This window comes from Anolis sagrei, chromosome 10, assembly GCF_037176765.1.
Source record: "Anolis sagrei isolate rAnoSag1 chromosome 10, rAnoSag1.mat, whole genome shotgun sequence".
Classification (NCBI taxonomy): domain Eukaryota; kingdom Metazoa; phylum Chordata; class Lepidosauria; order Squamata; family Dactyloidae; genus Anolis; species Anolis sagrei.
Window position 1 is genome coordinate 16900806 of NC_090030.1, and position 16399 is coordinate 16917204.

Consider the following 16399-nt stretch of genomic DNA (forward strand, 5'->3'; position numbering starts at 1 on the left):
GCTGAACGCCATCCCCCAAATAGGTTCAGAACCCTGGATAGTTCCTTTAAATTAAGGCTAAAGCCTGGAGAAGAAAGTGCTCTTTCATGTCCTGGAAATGCTGATTTGTGGAACGGAGGGTGAAAAGCCATGCATGACTTTAGTAGAGTCTAAGTCCTGAACTGCAAATAGCCTTTGAAAACAGGGCAGCTTTTGAAAACTTTTCCACAGAAGGAAAGCAAATGGCTCATGGTACATACGCATTGCTTCCTTTGAGAATAGAAATTTTAAGAATTACATCCTCTAGACGTTGCCAATAGTGAAGCTGGCAGATGCTTGAAGGTGCCACCTGCACCATTTGCTAGCTTCAGATATGCTGGAAAATACTGTCTTGAGACAGATTTGGAATAAAAGTTCAAATGCAAGACACCTGCAATGGAAGGGGGACGTTTCAGTCAACACAATAACATTCTAGAACAGTGTTTCTCAACCTTACTAAGAGCGCGACGCCATAATACAATTTCTCATGTTGTGGTGACCCTCAACCATAAAATTATTTTCATTGCTACTTTATAATTGTCATTTTGCTACTGTTATAAATCGTAATGTAAATATCTGATATGCAGGATGTATTTTCATTTCACTGGAACAAATTTGGCTACAAATATCCGATACAAGCAAATTTGAATACTGGTGGGGTTGCAAGAAGGATTGATTTTGTCATTTGGAAGTTATCTTATTTATTTTAATTATTTCCTATATTTATACCCTGCCCTTGTCCCCCTGAAGGGGGACTTAGGGCAGGCTAACAAAAGCATCATACGATGCTAGCACCATAAAAACAACCACAGCACAATCAAAATATTTAAAATTAAAACAACAATTAAAACAATTAATTAAGACATATCCATTAAAATCAAAATCCAAAAACCAGTCTGGGACAATTCATTGCCATAAGTTGTGTGATCTTCTTCCACTTGCTGCTCACTGATCAAATGCTTGGTCCCATAACCAGGTCTTGATTTTCCTTCTAAAAGACAAGAGGGAGGTGGCCAATGTGATATCTCTAGGGAGGGCGTTCCATAGGCCGGGGGCCACTGCTGAGAGGGCCCTGTCTCTCGATCTCGATAGTGGTGGGATCGAGAGCAGAGCCTCTCCTGAAGATCTTAAATTTCATGATGGTTCATGGCAAGTTGTAATTGCAGGGATTTTTAGTTCAACTACAATCAAAGAGCATTCTGAACTCCACCAATGATGGAAATTAACCAAGCTTGGCACACAGAACTCCCATGACCAACAGAAAATACTAGAAGGGTTTGGTGGGCACTGACCTTGAGTTTTGGAGTTGTAGTCCAGCTACATCCAGAGAGCACTGTGGACTCAAACAATGATAGGTCCTGACCAATCCTGGTATGAATACTCAATATGCCTGAATGTGAACACTGGTGGAGCTTGGAGAAAATATATCTTGACATTTGGGACTTGTAGTTGCTGGGATTTATAGTTTGCTTAGAATCAAAGAGCATTCTGAATCACACCAATTATAGAATAGAGCCAAACTTCCCATACAGAATGCCCATGACCAACAGAAAATACTGTGTTTTCTGATGGTCTTTGGTGACCCCTATGACACCCCCTTGCAACCCCCTGGGGTCCCGACCCCCAAGTTGAGAAACACTGTTCTAGAAGGAAATGTATTGATAAAAGAAGCCTTTGGTACACATACTAGGCTAGGCTTAGTGGTCTTGTTCTGAACAGAGGCATCTGAATTAGTATTCATGGATTATCACTTGGGTCCAATATTTTCAGGATGCTCATAAATCAAAAGAGCTCTATTTCTTTTCCAAGACCTGCATGACTGTAGTTGTTCCATGACTGATCTCTCAGTAGTATATGCAGCCTTTCCTCATGGAACTTTATGTATGTGTATATATATATATATAGGTAAAATGCAGTAGCAACAATGAAAAATTTAAAGGAGAAAAATATCAGCTGAGACAAGATACAGCCTTAGGGCACAGAAGTGTCTTTGACTCTCAGGCGCCCAAGGGCTTGTGGGATTCCTGCTCTAAAGATTCCCCCTTTTCATGAAATGCTTGGGAAACAGTTTCCATGACATGTTGCAGGCTCATGGCAGTCAGAAGCATTTTGCAGGAACGGCATGTTGAAAGTCTCTTGGCCCCGAGGCAGAAGCATGTTTGCAACCCAGAATTGGAATTGTCACCTTCTTCAACCACCAGAAGGTTTATTATGTTGACTGCAGTGCACAGCTTTATGGAAACTGGAAACAAAAACAACTGGAAATCATGATTGCAGTTACGAATGTGTAATATTTTTGTCTATTTGTAAATACATTGGAATAATAAAAGTCACCATGAACCACAGGGGGAACAACAAGGATCTGTGGGGAACAACAAGGATCTGTTCCATCATTTTTCGGGATGCAACAAAGAATCATAGAATCACAGAATCAGAGTTGGAAAACACCTCATGAGCCATCCACTCCACCACCACCACCACCCCACCAAAAAGCAGGAAAATCACATTCAAAGCACCCCCAACAGATGGCCATCCAGCCTCTGCTTAAAAGCCTCCAAAGAAGGAGCCTCCACCACACTCCAGGGCAGAGAGTTCCACTGAGTGAGACTGATGTTTCCACCCCCGTGTCTCCAGTGATCTCAAATAAGAGGGGAAAGTATGGCAGTATTTCTACTCCAAAGATCACTTAAGCGAATTGGTGGGAATGTCAGTCTCCTGAAGTTTGACTGACAGAAGCACAGACCCCTGTCACTCCCAGCAAATGCTTCCAAATAAGTCTGGATTAGAGGGACTAGTTCTGAGAATGCCTTGGACAGCGAGAAGATCCAACCAGTCCATACTTCAAGAAATAAAGCCTGACTGCTCATTGGAGGGAAGAATAGTAGAGGCCAAGACTTTGGCTACATCATGAGAGGACAGGAAAGCTTAGAGAAGACAATGATGCTGGGGAAAATGGAAGGAAAAAGGAAGAGGGGCCGACCAAGGGCAAGGTGGATGGATGGTATCCTTGAAGTGACTGGATTGACCCCGAAGGAGCTGGGGGTGGTGATGACTGACAGGGAGCTCTGGTGTGGGCTGGTCCATGAGGTCACGAAGAGTTGGAAACGACTGAACAAATGAACAACAACAACAAAGAGGGACTGAAGTCTTGGGCAACTTCATCTAATTTTCTATCTCTGGAGAAATATTATGGAGAGGATCTACTATGTGCTCTTTAAAATTACTGACATAGTGATAACAGGACACACAGAAAAGGCTTTTAAGCAGAGACTGGATAGCCATCTGTCCAAGGTGATTTGATTGTGCCTTTTCTGTATGAGAGTCATCATAGTTCAAAACTTAAACCACAGCAGCTCTTCCTCCAAACTGTTCTATTCACCCTATCAAAACAAAAATACATCGAACACAACTGTTTGGAAATATTAAGAGGGAGCATCCATTCTACATTGCTTCCCTGATCCAAATATCTTAACCTGTAAGAGAACATATTCTGCAAGTTTAGCCTTATCATTAAGGGTGCCAATAGCATTGTTGTTGTTGTTGTTCATTCGTTCAGTCGTCTCCGACTCTTCGTGACCTCATGGACCAGCCCACGCCAGAGCTCCCTGTCGGCCGTCACCACCCCCAGCTCCCTCAAGGTCAGTCCAGTCACTTCAAGGATGCCATCCATCCATCTTGCCCTTGGTCGGCCCCTCTTCCTTTTACCTTCCACTTTCCCCAGCATCATTGTCTTCTCTAGGCTTTCCTGTCTCCTCATGATGTGGCCAAAGTACTTCAACTTTGTCTCCAGTATCTTTCCCTCCAGTGAGCAGTCGGGCTTTATTTCCTGGAGGATGGACTGGTTGGATCTTCTCGCAGTCCAAGGCACTCTCAGAACTTTCCTCCAACACCACAGTTCAAAAGCATCGATCTTCCTTCGCTCAGCCTTCCCTAAGGTCCAGCTCTCACATCCATAGGTTACTACAGGGAATACCATGGCTTTGACTAGGCGGATCTTTGTTGCCAGTCTGATGTCTCTACTCTTTACTATTTTATCAAGACTGGACATTGCTCTCCTCCCAAGAAGTAAGCGTCTTCTGATTTCCTGGCTACAGTCTGCATCTGCAGTAATCTTTGCACCTAGAAATACAAAGTCTGTCACGGCCTCCACGGTTTCTCCCTCTATTTTCCAGTTGTCAATCATTGTTGTTGCCATAATTTTGGTTTTTTTGACGTTTAGCTGCAACCCGGCTTTTGCGCTTTCTTCTTTCACCTTGATTAGAAGGCTCCTCAGCTCCTCCTCGCTTTCGGCCATCAGAGTGGTGTCATCTGCATATCTGAGGTTGTTAATGTTTCTTCCAGCAATTTTCACCCCAGCCTTGCATTCATCCAGCCCCGCACATCGCATGATGTGTTCTGCATACAAGTTAAAAAGGTTGGGTAGGAGCCACCAAGTAAATTCTGCCTGTACGAGGATTGAATGAAAAGTAATGCCTCCACCTTCATTACTGGGGTTTGGATGGGAATATTTTAATAAATCAAACACAGAAATAATCCTTAGAATGTGCTCTTTAACTACCACTATTCACTAGTTGGCAGAAATGTATCCAGACAATTGGATACATTTCTGCCAACTATGAACAGATTTTCTGAAGCTGTCACAGAAGAAGTTGACACTCTGTTTTGGGTACCCATCGTGCACAGATCTTCCGATAGCCAAGCAAAGCAATAATGTGACCCACACGTTCTTGTGAAATGCCGATTATGCTTTAAATTTTTCTCTGAGTGATACGATGATCATCCTGAATCAATCTGTCAACCTTTTGCTTTTGAAACTCGGTGGTTGCTGTCACAGGACATCCAACTCTTTGTTTGCCACGCAAGTCAGATGTTCCCACCTCAATATCTTTCAACTTACTCGCCCAAAGATGCACAGTACTCACATCAACACAATCACCATAAACAGCTTGCATTCTCCGATTAATCTCCTTTGGGATGAAACCTTCTGCGGTCAAGAATTCAATGATGGCACGTTGCATAAATCGCATTGACCGACCATCTGTTCAGGGTTCCATACTTTGCATTTTAATGACATAACCATTCAATGCTAAGGCTTCCTGTCAAAATGGAACTGTAGAGAAGAGTCTACTGAACAAGCCAGTACCTGCCACATACCAGTACTGTCATCTGTTGAGGAGTTACGAAGATGGAGGCATTACTTTTCATTCAACCCTCGTGTTTTGACCAGATGAACCCATGAGGGTGGTAGGAAAGAAAGAAAGCCTTCTCCTAAACATTGCAAACCCTAGAGGGCTTCACAGTTTTGGATAGTCTGAATCTAAATCATAGAGTGTTTTATACATCTTAACCACCCCTTCAAATTGTGTTCAGAAATAAGCTCATAGCAACCGAAGCTGTTTCAAGAATGCACTTATGTATGTTGTCGAATCCAGTTTTCATCCGAGCTGCAGCTGAAGGAGAGAATAGAGGAGCTGTTCTCACTTTGAATTTCTCGGTTCATTTGTTCCATCCTCAAAAAAGATAGGGGGTTTTTTGCCCCACCCGCAGGGAAAGTTGTGGCAATACATCTGCAAAGGACTGCTCTATGTACCTTTGGAGGAAAACAAATGGCTGTTCATCGGGAGTCATCAATTCTGAACAAGCATCTGGAAGTCCTGAAAAGCAGAGTCAAATGACCCTCCTTTCCTCCCTGATATTCTGACAGCAGCCAAAAAAATGAAAGAAAACGGCAAAGGGAGAAAGGAGAATATGAAAGTCATACGCAATGTGATGCAAGTTTTGCACAAGTTGGAAGTAGTGTTCATTACAGTTGGTCATGTTGGGCATGTGTGGCAAGTTTGCTACAGATGTGTCATTGGTGGGGTTCAGTATGCTCTCTGGCTGCAGGTTGAACTACAACTCCCACCATGATGGGCCAGTCCCCTCAAACCTCTCCAGTAGGTTCAATTGGTCATACGGCTCCTGTGTACTAACTTTCATCCCGGTCTATTGTTGATGGGGATCTCTGAATGTAGGTGAACTACAGCTCTCAGAAATCAAGGTCAATTTCCCTGAAACTGTTCCAGTGTATTCAGTTGGCCATGGGGGTTCTTTGTGTTAAGTGTGGTCCAGACAGTTTCTCTGGATATAGGTGAACTACAACTCCCTGAAATTAAGGTGAATTTCCCTTCAAACTGCTCTAGTATATATATATATATTGTTGGTCATGGGGATTCTGTGTGCCAAATTAGATCCAGCTCCATTATTGGTGAGGTTCATTTTTTTAAATAATTTTTTATTGTTTCATAGTATATGCAGAAAACTAAACAAACGAACAAAAGAAAAAATAAACAAAGAAAACATATGCAAAAAAAATTACAAAAGAGTCAACATTCAGCGCTCATCAAACACATGTACAATCAGATTTGGTTGTACAATTATTTATACCTTAACATTACATAACCCTCTATCCCCCACCTGTGAACCCCACCCCCTGACCTCCGAAACCCCTCAAAACAGGATCGCATTCCTAAACAACAACTACCCAAATATCTTCTTTCACTGAATCCCCTTTATGGCAATCTTTGTCTTTTACCTTTGTCTTCTTTTCCATATACCCAAGTGCCAGCCTCCAATTATTTGCAAATTCTTCATTATTTCCATTATTGGTGAGGTTCAGAGTGCTCTTTGATTGCAGGTGAACTATAAATCCCAGTACCTACAACACCCACATGTCAAGGTCAATTCCCCCTAAACTTCTCCAATATTTTTCGCTGGTAATGAGGATTCTAGAAGACTAGGATGTGGAACAATGGCTTCAAACTACAAGAAAGGAGATTCCACCTGAACATGAAACTTCCTGACTGTGAGAGCCATTCAGCAGTGGAACTCTCTGCCCCAGAATGTGGTGGAGGCTCCTTCTTTGGAAGCTTTTAAACAGAGGCTGGATGACCATCTGTCAGAGGTGATTTGAATGCAATTTTCCTGCTTCTTGGCAGAATGGGGTTGGACTGGATGGCCGATGAGGTCTCTTCCAACTCTTTGATTCTATGATTCTGTGTGCCAAATGTGGTCCAGGTTCATTGCCAGTGGAGTTTACAGTCTTGATGCACGGTGAACTACAACTTCCGTCATGCTGAGTCAGTTCCCCAAACCCCTCCAGGATGTCCAGTTGCTGATCAATTCCACTATGTTTGCTGTGCGCCATAGAAAGAAGAAGGAAAGAGTTATGGGAGAGGCTGTGGATGGGATCATGTAAATTCCACACCAATTGAGAGAGTAAGAAACACAGAGGCCCCTTCCACACAGCCGAAATTCTACATTTTCTGCTTTGAACTGGGATATATATCAGTGTAGACTCAGATAACCAAGTTCAAAGTAGGTATTGTGGAATTTTCTGCTTTGATATTCAGGGTTATATGGCTGTGTGGAAGGGCCCAATGAGGTCTGTGGTGGAGGAAACACATAAAATCTAGGATGAAACAAATACTAGGTGTATCGGTGCCAAATTTGGTCCAGTGAATGAAAATACATCCTACATATCAGATATTTACATTATGACTCATAACAGGAGCAAAATGACAGTTATGAAGTAGCAACAAAAATAATGTTATGGTTGGGGGTCACCACAACATGAGGAACTGTATTAAAGGGTCACAACATTAGGAAGGTTGAGAACCACCACTCTAGACCTTGTAAAATAACAACTCCCATGATTTCATCGCATTCAGCCATGACTAGCCTGAGCCCCTGGTGGCGCAATGAATTAAACCCCTGTGCCGGCAGAACTGAAGACCGACAGGTCGCAGGTTCGAATTCGGGGAGAGGTGGATGAGCTCCCTCTATCAGCTCCAGCTCCTCATGCAGGGACATGAGAGAAGCCTCCCACAAGGATGATAAAAACATCAAACCATCCAGGCGTCCCCTGGGCAATGTCCTTGCAGACAGCCAATTCTCTCACACCAGAAGCGACTTGCAGTTTCTCAAGTCGCTCCTGGCACGATAAAAAAAAGCCATGACCATTAAGGTGGTATTAAACTGCACTAATTATACAATGTAGATGCACCCTGGCTTGAAAGGAACCTTCCAGGGTGCAGTACCCAAAATATAGGTTAGATCCCCCCTTTAAAGTTCAGACTAAAGCCCAGAGCAAACTCTCCAACCCACTGAAACGAGAGCCAAGAGACACTAGTTTAGTTTTGCTCTGAGACGACCTTCTGTGTATTTGGATCCTTGGGAAGACATTTAAAACAATCAATACACAGCCTTTCTTAGAGACCCTGACATTTTCCCCCCCTCTCTCTTTCCTCTGCAAAGATAATGTTTCTTAAAACAAGATTTAAAAGGATTTGAAGGGAAGAAAAATAGAAAATTTACTTCCTATTTTCTAGCTGGCCAGATAAAGGTAAACCTCTCCTCTCGCGCCTGGTTCCTTTACTGATTTTATTGCTTTCTCTTTGACATTTGGAAATGATCCTTTAGCTATAAAGAATCTTTTTTTCCTTGCCGTCATCCTTTTCTTTTAAAAAGTAGTCTGTCAGCTACTGAGAAACATCGCCTTGAACACCTTGTTCCCACCTGCAATAAATGATTGTTTTAAATCAGTTTCCAAACCATTTTTACCCAAGCGCCCCTGATTGACCGCCTATGGCCTGACTCCATTTGAGCTCGCTCAGACTCTAGGATAGGAGTGTTTAATGATGCCTGCCTCGTTAAGCTCTAGACTTTTCCTGTATCCGCCACATGTCTGGCTTAAAGATTTAGGCAGTTTCTTCCATATCCTTCCCTATACATCAGGCTACTTCAGTGTATCTACACCACAGAAGGAATGCAGTTTAATACCACTTTGAGTGTGTTAATGCTATGGAATTGTAGGACTTGTAATGTTTTACAACAGTGTTTCTCAACCTTCCTAATGCCGCGACCCCTTAATACAGTTCTCCATGTTGTAGTGACCCCCAACCATAACATTATTTTGGTTGCTACTTCATAACTGTCATTTTCCTACTGTTATGAATTATAATGTAAATATCTGATATGCAGGATGTATTTTCATTCACTAGACCAAATTTGGCACAAACACCCATTATGCCCAAATTCGAATATTGGTGGGATTGGGCAGGGATTGATTTTGTCATTTGGGAGTTTTAGTTGCTGGGATTTATAGTTCACCTACAATCAAAGAGCATTCTGAACTCCACCAATGATGGAATCGAACCAAACTTGGCACACGGAACTCCCACGACCAACAGAAATACTGGAAGGGTTTGGTCAGCATTGACCTTGAGTTTTGGAGTTGTAGTTCACTTCCATCCAGAGAGCACTGTGGACTCAAACAATGATGGATCTGAACCATCTGGACAAAAAAGTGGATTTTTATTTTAATACACGTATGTGACTACATGTTTGGCTTAAGAAAAGCAAACTCTCTCTCCACTTTGCCTGTCTTTCTCTATAGTATTGAAGGATGATGCTTTGTGGTTAATTAAATCAAACAGAAATGATCACCCCTTTTGAGATGCAGTGCTTTTTCGCTTTTGGAAAAACAGTGTTTCTCAACCTACCTAATGCCATGACCCCTTAATACAGTTCCTCAACCATAAAATTATTTATGTTGCTACTTCATAACTGTAATTTTGCTACAGTTATAAATTGTAATGTAAATATCTGATATGCAAGATGTGTTTTATTCACTAGACCAAATTTGGCACAATTCCCGATACACCCATATTTGAATACTGCTCAGGTTAGGGGAGATTGATTTTGCATTTGTAGTTGCTTGGATTTATAGTTCACCTACAATCAAAGAGCATTCTGAACTCCACCAATGATGGAATCGAACCAAACTTGGCACACGGAACTCCCACGACCAACAGAAATACTGGAAGGGTTTGGTCAGCATTGACCTTGAGTTTTGGAGTTGTAGTTCACTTCCATCCAGAGAGCACTGTGGACTCAAACAATGATGGATCTGGACCAAACGTGGCACAAATACTCAATATGCCCAAATGTGAACACAGGTAGACTTGGGGGAAATAGACTGTGACATTTGGGAGTTGTAATTGCTGGGATTTATAGTACACCTGCAATCAAAGTGCATTCTGAACCCCACCAATGATAGAATTGTGCCAAGGTTCCCCCACAGAACCCCCATGACCAACAAAAATACTGTGTTTTCTGATGGTCTTTGGTGACCCCTCTTACACCCCCTCACGACCCCCCCAGGGGTCCCGACCCCCAGGTTTAGAAACCCTGTTTTACAAGGTCTTTAGCCTTCTCTGTCTAACTACAACTTCCAGGATTCCATAACTTTGAGCCATGGCAGTGCAAGTGGGGTCAAACTGCATTCATTCCACATGTAGATGCACCAAAGGCATATACTACTACTACTACTACTATCTACTACTACTATCTATATTGCAAATTAAATTACTTTTGGGACAAATTGGGGCAAATTAAATTACTTTTGAGTATATGAAACATGAATGGATTTCATGTTTAAAATTTGGTCTTGTCTCAAAGAATCTCATAATATTCACATATATACCGTAGGCCTTCCAGAATCTGAAAAACTCCAAAATATTTGTCCCAAGCATTTGAAATAAAGGATACTCATGTTGCTGTTGCTTTGTTGTTGTTGTTGTTGTTGTTGTTGTTGTTGTTGTACCATTATATACAAATATCCAAATAGCCATCTCTACCAAAAAATGCTTGTGCCTCACCAGACTGCAATTTCTCAAGTTGCTCCTGACACCAAAAAAATAAAATAAAAATAGACTACAACTCACAGGACTCCACAGCTTTGAGTCATAGCAGTTAAAGTGGTGTCAAACTGCATTAATTCTATAATGTAGATGCACTTTTCAGTGGATAGTGTCAGATGGCACTTGATTTCCCATTTTCTTTCAAAGCTCCTATAGGACCTTCAGCATCCAAGTTCATTTTAGTAGGTATTTGTTTATCTATCTATCTATCTATTTATTTAACTGCAATATTCATATTCCAGCCTTCTCACCCTGAAGGGGACTCAGAGAAGATCACAGAACACATATACGGCAAACATTCAATGCCATTATACACTGACAAAACAACAATTGTACATAGATAGAGAGATATATAGGCTTTCCGATCTTCGGCATCTTGGAGGCTGTGCTTGGTTCCGGCCACTGGGGGGTGCTGTCACTCTACCTTTACTACCAAAGAGCTTTTTTTTTTTTTTTTTTTTGTAAACTTCCTTCTTGATCCAATTGCCAGCATTTTAATGGCATTTTCTTATGGGTGCCTTAAATACCTCCCCGCTTAGCTGTGCCTATTTCTGCTCACATTGCTATTTTCGAAACTGCTAGGTAGGCAGAAGCTGGGCTAAAGGCCAGGAGCTCACCCTGACCCAGATTCAAACTGTCAACCTTTCAAGATTTACTTCAGCTAGCGGTTAACTTGCTGTGCTAAAGCCTGGCCCTACACTATTTACAGTGGATCATGGAAAGCATCCTGGAAACCATTCCCTGTAGTGCCTAGGCCCAACTGTAGTAAAGTGTTATATCCCATGTCAAAATCCACAGTTTTTGTTGCAACAGACCTACTTCTTGTTCTGGACCAGATGAGTGATTAGAAAAGTTAAGGAAATCAAAGTGCTGAAGTTTTGATTGCCAGTCTGCCTTCATAAGAAATTGGTACTTCAGCATAGAAGAGACAAAGACGAACAAGGGATTCACCCTTGAAAAGCAATACGAGAGAGATATACTTTTTTCTCTGTGACTACAAAACTGAAAATAAATGGTTTCTGGAGAGTCAAAGTGAACCACTGGAAGTAGCCGGCGTATAGATATGGAAGGCTTCATGAAGCGAAATTTTAAAAGCTACCCTAATCAAGGTTGTACAACTGACGTTCCCCAGAAGAGGTAGAGCAGAAAAACGCCGGCTTTCTCTGATTAGAGTAAACATTCCTTGATTTCCAAGCCTCCGAACAGTTCAAGGTTCGCTTGGAGTGGATACAGCAAAGTGCTCTCTGGTAATGGCCTTGGCATCCTTTGGTTTTAAAAACAAATCAATAGCAAATGTGAACAAATGGTCAAAAGGAGGGAGGGATCCACTTTGGGGTCTCACCTGGAGAGTTGAAATTCAACCTAAAAAAGACTTTTGATGAGATTGGAAATCAAGAGAACCTTTGTTGCTATAATCATTGTTTATTAAATGGGTCATTTAAGTAAAACACGAACTATAGACCGAGAATAGCAAAAGGTCCCATGGGAGCGAGTGTTATGCAAGCCACTCAAATGTAGATTATACATTGTCTTGACTGATGAAATAATATTAATTGTTTAATAGGACCCCGCTGAAGATATATTAAAACAAGCATAGTGGTCCTTATCTTGGTTACATGACAGCATGGGAGAGAGGTGGGGCAAAAAGATGTGAAGGAGAAGCATAATAAGGGCAAAATTAGAATTCTACCCCACAAATTGTCAGAATAGTTATAGTTATTTCATATGTATGTATGTTTTTCAATGTGTTTGCATTAGTATTATAATGTATTAGTATTGCTTCTTAAAGATGGATTCAGTCATGTTCATTAAAATTCAACTCCATTTCCCAAAGGAGGAGGAAGTGGAGGGGGATGCATCTCTGTGGGGGATGATAGTATACTCCCTGAATTGTTACCAGAAAGTTCCCAGGATTTGGAGCTTGAAAACAACTGGGCGCCTGGCCCAGCTGTGAGACTTAATGAGCAAATAGATAGGCGAAAGGAAATTAGTCAAAACAGACAGACCGAACAGTACCTTTGGCGGTCCGCCAGGTTTCGACAGAAAAAGATAAGGGGATCTCAAGTAAAATGAAACCAATTCTTGAGTGCGTAGAATAGTTTAACGAGGGAATAAAAGTTTCATGTATGGAAAATATAGTCAGATGAAGCATCGTTGGAATCAAGTGTAGTTCTCGTCCTTTGTTTCATCAAAGCTTTGCTTGGAAGATTCTTGTTTAAGTATTTTTTGTTCATAGTTTGGACTCTTGGAGCGTATGAATGCCTACTCATGCCTTGAATTAATGTTTCCTGCTTTTCTGAATTATATTAGAGAAGTGTGGACTTTGTTTTATAGACTTTGCTGAACTTTACCCTGGACTATTTTTGCTCCTGCTTATCTGTTTACCTAATTGGATTTACCTATTTCTTTTAAGTGCTTTTTCCTTGCTGCTTTCTAATTATCTCCAATAAAAGGATTGGAGTGTGGTGTTTTAAAATCAGAGGGCTTTTGCTGTCCTGGAGTGCTACAATCTCCATCACAGAATGAATGCAGTTTTGGACCACTTTAGCTGTCGTGGCTCAATGTTGTGTAATCACATGGACTAAGATGTGGGTGGCTTGCATACTAGGCATGGGCAATCCATAGTTCTAAATCAATGTTTCTCAACCTGGGGGTCGGGACCCCTGAGGGGGTCATGAAGGGGTGTCAAAGGGGTCACCAAAGACCATCAGAAAACATTGTATTTTCTGTTGGTCATTGGGATTCTGTGTGAGAAGTTTGACCCAATTCTATTGTCAAGTTCAGAATGCTCTTTGATTGCAGGTGAACTATAAAGCCCAACAACTACAACTCTATTTTCCCCAGACTCCACCAGTGTTCACGTTTGGGCATATTGAGTATTTGTGCCAAGTTTGGTCCAGATCCAGCACTGCATGAATCCACAGCACTGATCTGGATATAGGTGAACTATAACTCCCAAACTCAAGGTCAATACCCACCAAATCCTTCCAGTGTTTTCTGTTGGTCACGGGAGTTCTGTGTGCCAAGTTCGGTTTAAATCCATCGCTGGTAGAGTTCAGAATGCTCTTTGATTGTACGTGAACTATAAATCCCAGCAACTACAACTCCCAAATTACAAAATCAGTCTTCCCCCCAACCCCACTAGCATTCACATTTGGGCATATTGGGTATTTGTGCTCAATTTAGTCCAGTGAATGAAAATCCATCCTGCATATCAGATATTTACATTACGATTTATAACAGTAGTAAAATGACAGATAGCAAGTAGCAACAAAAACAATATTATGGTTGGGGGTCACCACAACATATGGAACTGCATTAAGGGGTCACGGCTAGGCCTGTAGGTTTCGTTTCGTTAATTCGTTATTTCGTATTAAAATCGTTTTTTTTTCATATCCGAAGCGATATCAAAACAATATTTTTAAACCCGGAAGGGTTTAAAAATATCGAAGCAGCAGCCCCATGTATTTTACGAGCTGAAGCTCCGCTCGTTAATGGCATGGAGGCTGCTGCTGAGTGGTGCTGCAGTGGTGCCTGGGAGCCAATCCGGCGCTCCCAAGCACCCCAGCAGTGCACCATGGCAGAAGCCGGATGGCGCGCGGAGGCCGCTTGTGAGCGCACGCGCCATCCAATGGGCTCTGGCTTCTGCGCCCCCCTCCTCCTCCTCCTCCTCCTCCTCCTCCCAGATGGGAGGAGGAGGAGGAGGAGGAGGAGGGGGGCGCAGGAGCCAGAGCCCATTGGATGGCGCGTGCGCTCACAAGCGGCCTCCGCGCGCCATCCGGCTCCGGTTCCTGCGCCCCCCCTCCTCCTCCTCCTCCTCCTCCTCCTCCCAGGAGGAGGAGGAGGGAGGGCGCAGGAACCGGAGCCGGATGGCGCGCGGAGGCCGCTTGTGAGCGCACGCGCCATCCAAGCGGCCTCCGCGCGCCATCCGGCTCCGGTTCCTGCGCCCCCCTCCTCCTCCTCCTGGGAGGAGGAGGAGGAGGAGGAGGAGGAGGGGGGGCGCAGGAACCGGAGCCGGATGGCGCGCGGAGGCCGCTTGTGAGCGCGCGCGCGCCATCCGGCTTGTGTGACTTTTCAGGGCTGTATACCATGTTCCAGAAGCATTCTCTCCTGACATTTTGCCCACATCTATGGCAGGCATCCTCAGAGGTCTGTTGGAAACTAATGGTGAGTTATATATCATCTCTCTAATACTATGGAATGTCCAGGGTGGGAGAAAGCCATTGGTGACCATTACTGCAACATTCACACTTAGCCTGTTTGATCAAGAAAAATTTTTTTTCTAAAATGTTTTGTAAATAATAACGAAAATTCGTAAATAACAAAACATTTTTTTGGTAAGTTTTGTAAATATTTTTAATATCGAAACAAAAAAACACCCCAATTAAGAATCGAATTTAGAAACAAATTTTTTCTTGATCAAACAGGCCTAGTCACGGCATTAGCAAGGTTGATGGTTCTAAAGTACTTACCAAACTAGAGGGCACTGGTGCTTTGCTTCTAAAGTGTTGCTAAAGTTCTGGTGGTGAAAAATTCAGAATTCTAACAAATCTTTCAAAAGGTTCTTGTGGGTTTTTTTGGGCTATATGGCCATGTTCTAGAGGCATTTTCTCCTGACGTTTCGCCTGCATCTATGGCAAGCATCCTCAGAGGTAGTGAGGTCTGTTGGAGTTTGGAAAATGGGTTTATATATCTGTGGAATGACTGGGGTGGGGCAAAGAGCTCTTCTCTGCTGGAGCTAGGTGTGAATGTTTCAACTGACCACCTTCATTAGCATTTGAAGGCCTGGCTGAGCCTGGGGGAATCTTTTGTTGAGAGGTGTTAAGATGTGCCTGGTTTCAAAATCTTTCAAAATTTCATTATTGGTGATTTTTATGACAGAACTAATTAGGAACTGCCATTTATAATGGAATTTTGAATGTTTTGTTGGAGTTCTGAAATTTTCACCACCAAAATTTTAGCAACACTATAGAAGCAAAGCACCAATGCCCCCTAGTTCTGTAAGCACTTTAGAACCATTTAGAACCATGTCTAATATTGTACTCCCACATGCCTTGCTAAAAAGTTGTGGTGTTTACTAGGAGCTTCAAAGGCATAACCAAAGAGAGTGAATAGTTTGATAATTTCTTCCTTGGGTTTCATTTTAATGTTATTTCTGAGTCACTGACTGCAGCCAGCCCACTCCTCATTATCCAGGGAGCTGTTGTTCCTTCTTATCTGCCATGCTCAGCCCCAGGAGAAGTTTTCCTTCCATCGCTTCCATTTTGTACACATGACATGAGTATCCATTTCCTTGGCATTGTAACTGACCCAGTCCTTTGTTAAGCTCTTTCAGTAAAAGGGTGTTTACGTCCTATTCTTTCTTCCATGTCTATCAGGAAAGGACCTTAACGGCTTAACTGCAGCCTGCTCCCAGATTTCCAATAAGGGCTTATTTCATAATATATACTTAGAAGGAGCAAATTCCACTATAGATTGCACAGTTTTGAGAGCCTGGCGGAAACAAAAGGGTAGCAGTAAATTTTGGCTTTTGCAATCAGGGGAAATGATGGCTTTTAAGGTGTTTTTGGAGGGGACATTTGCGATTGTGGCAAGAATCCCTATTGTAAAGAGAAATACTGAGCAGTTACAAATATGTA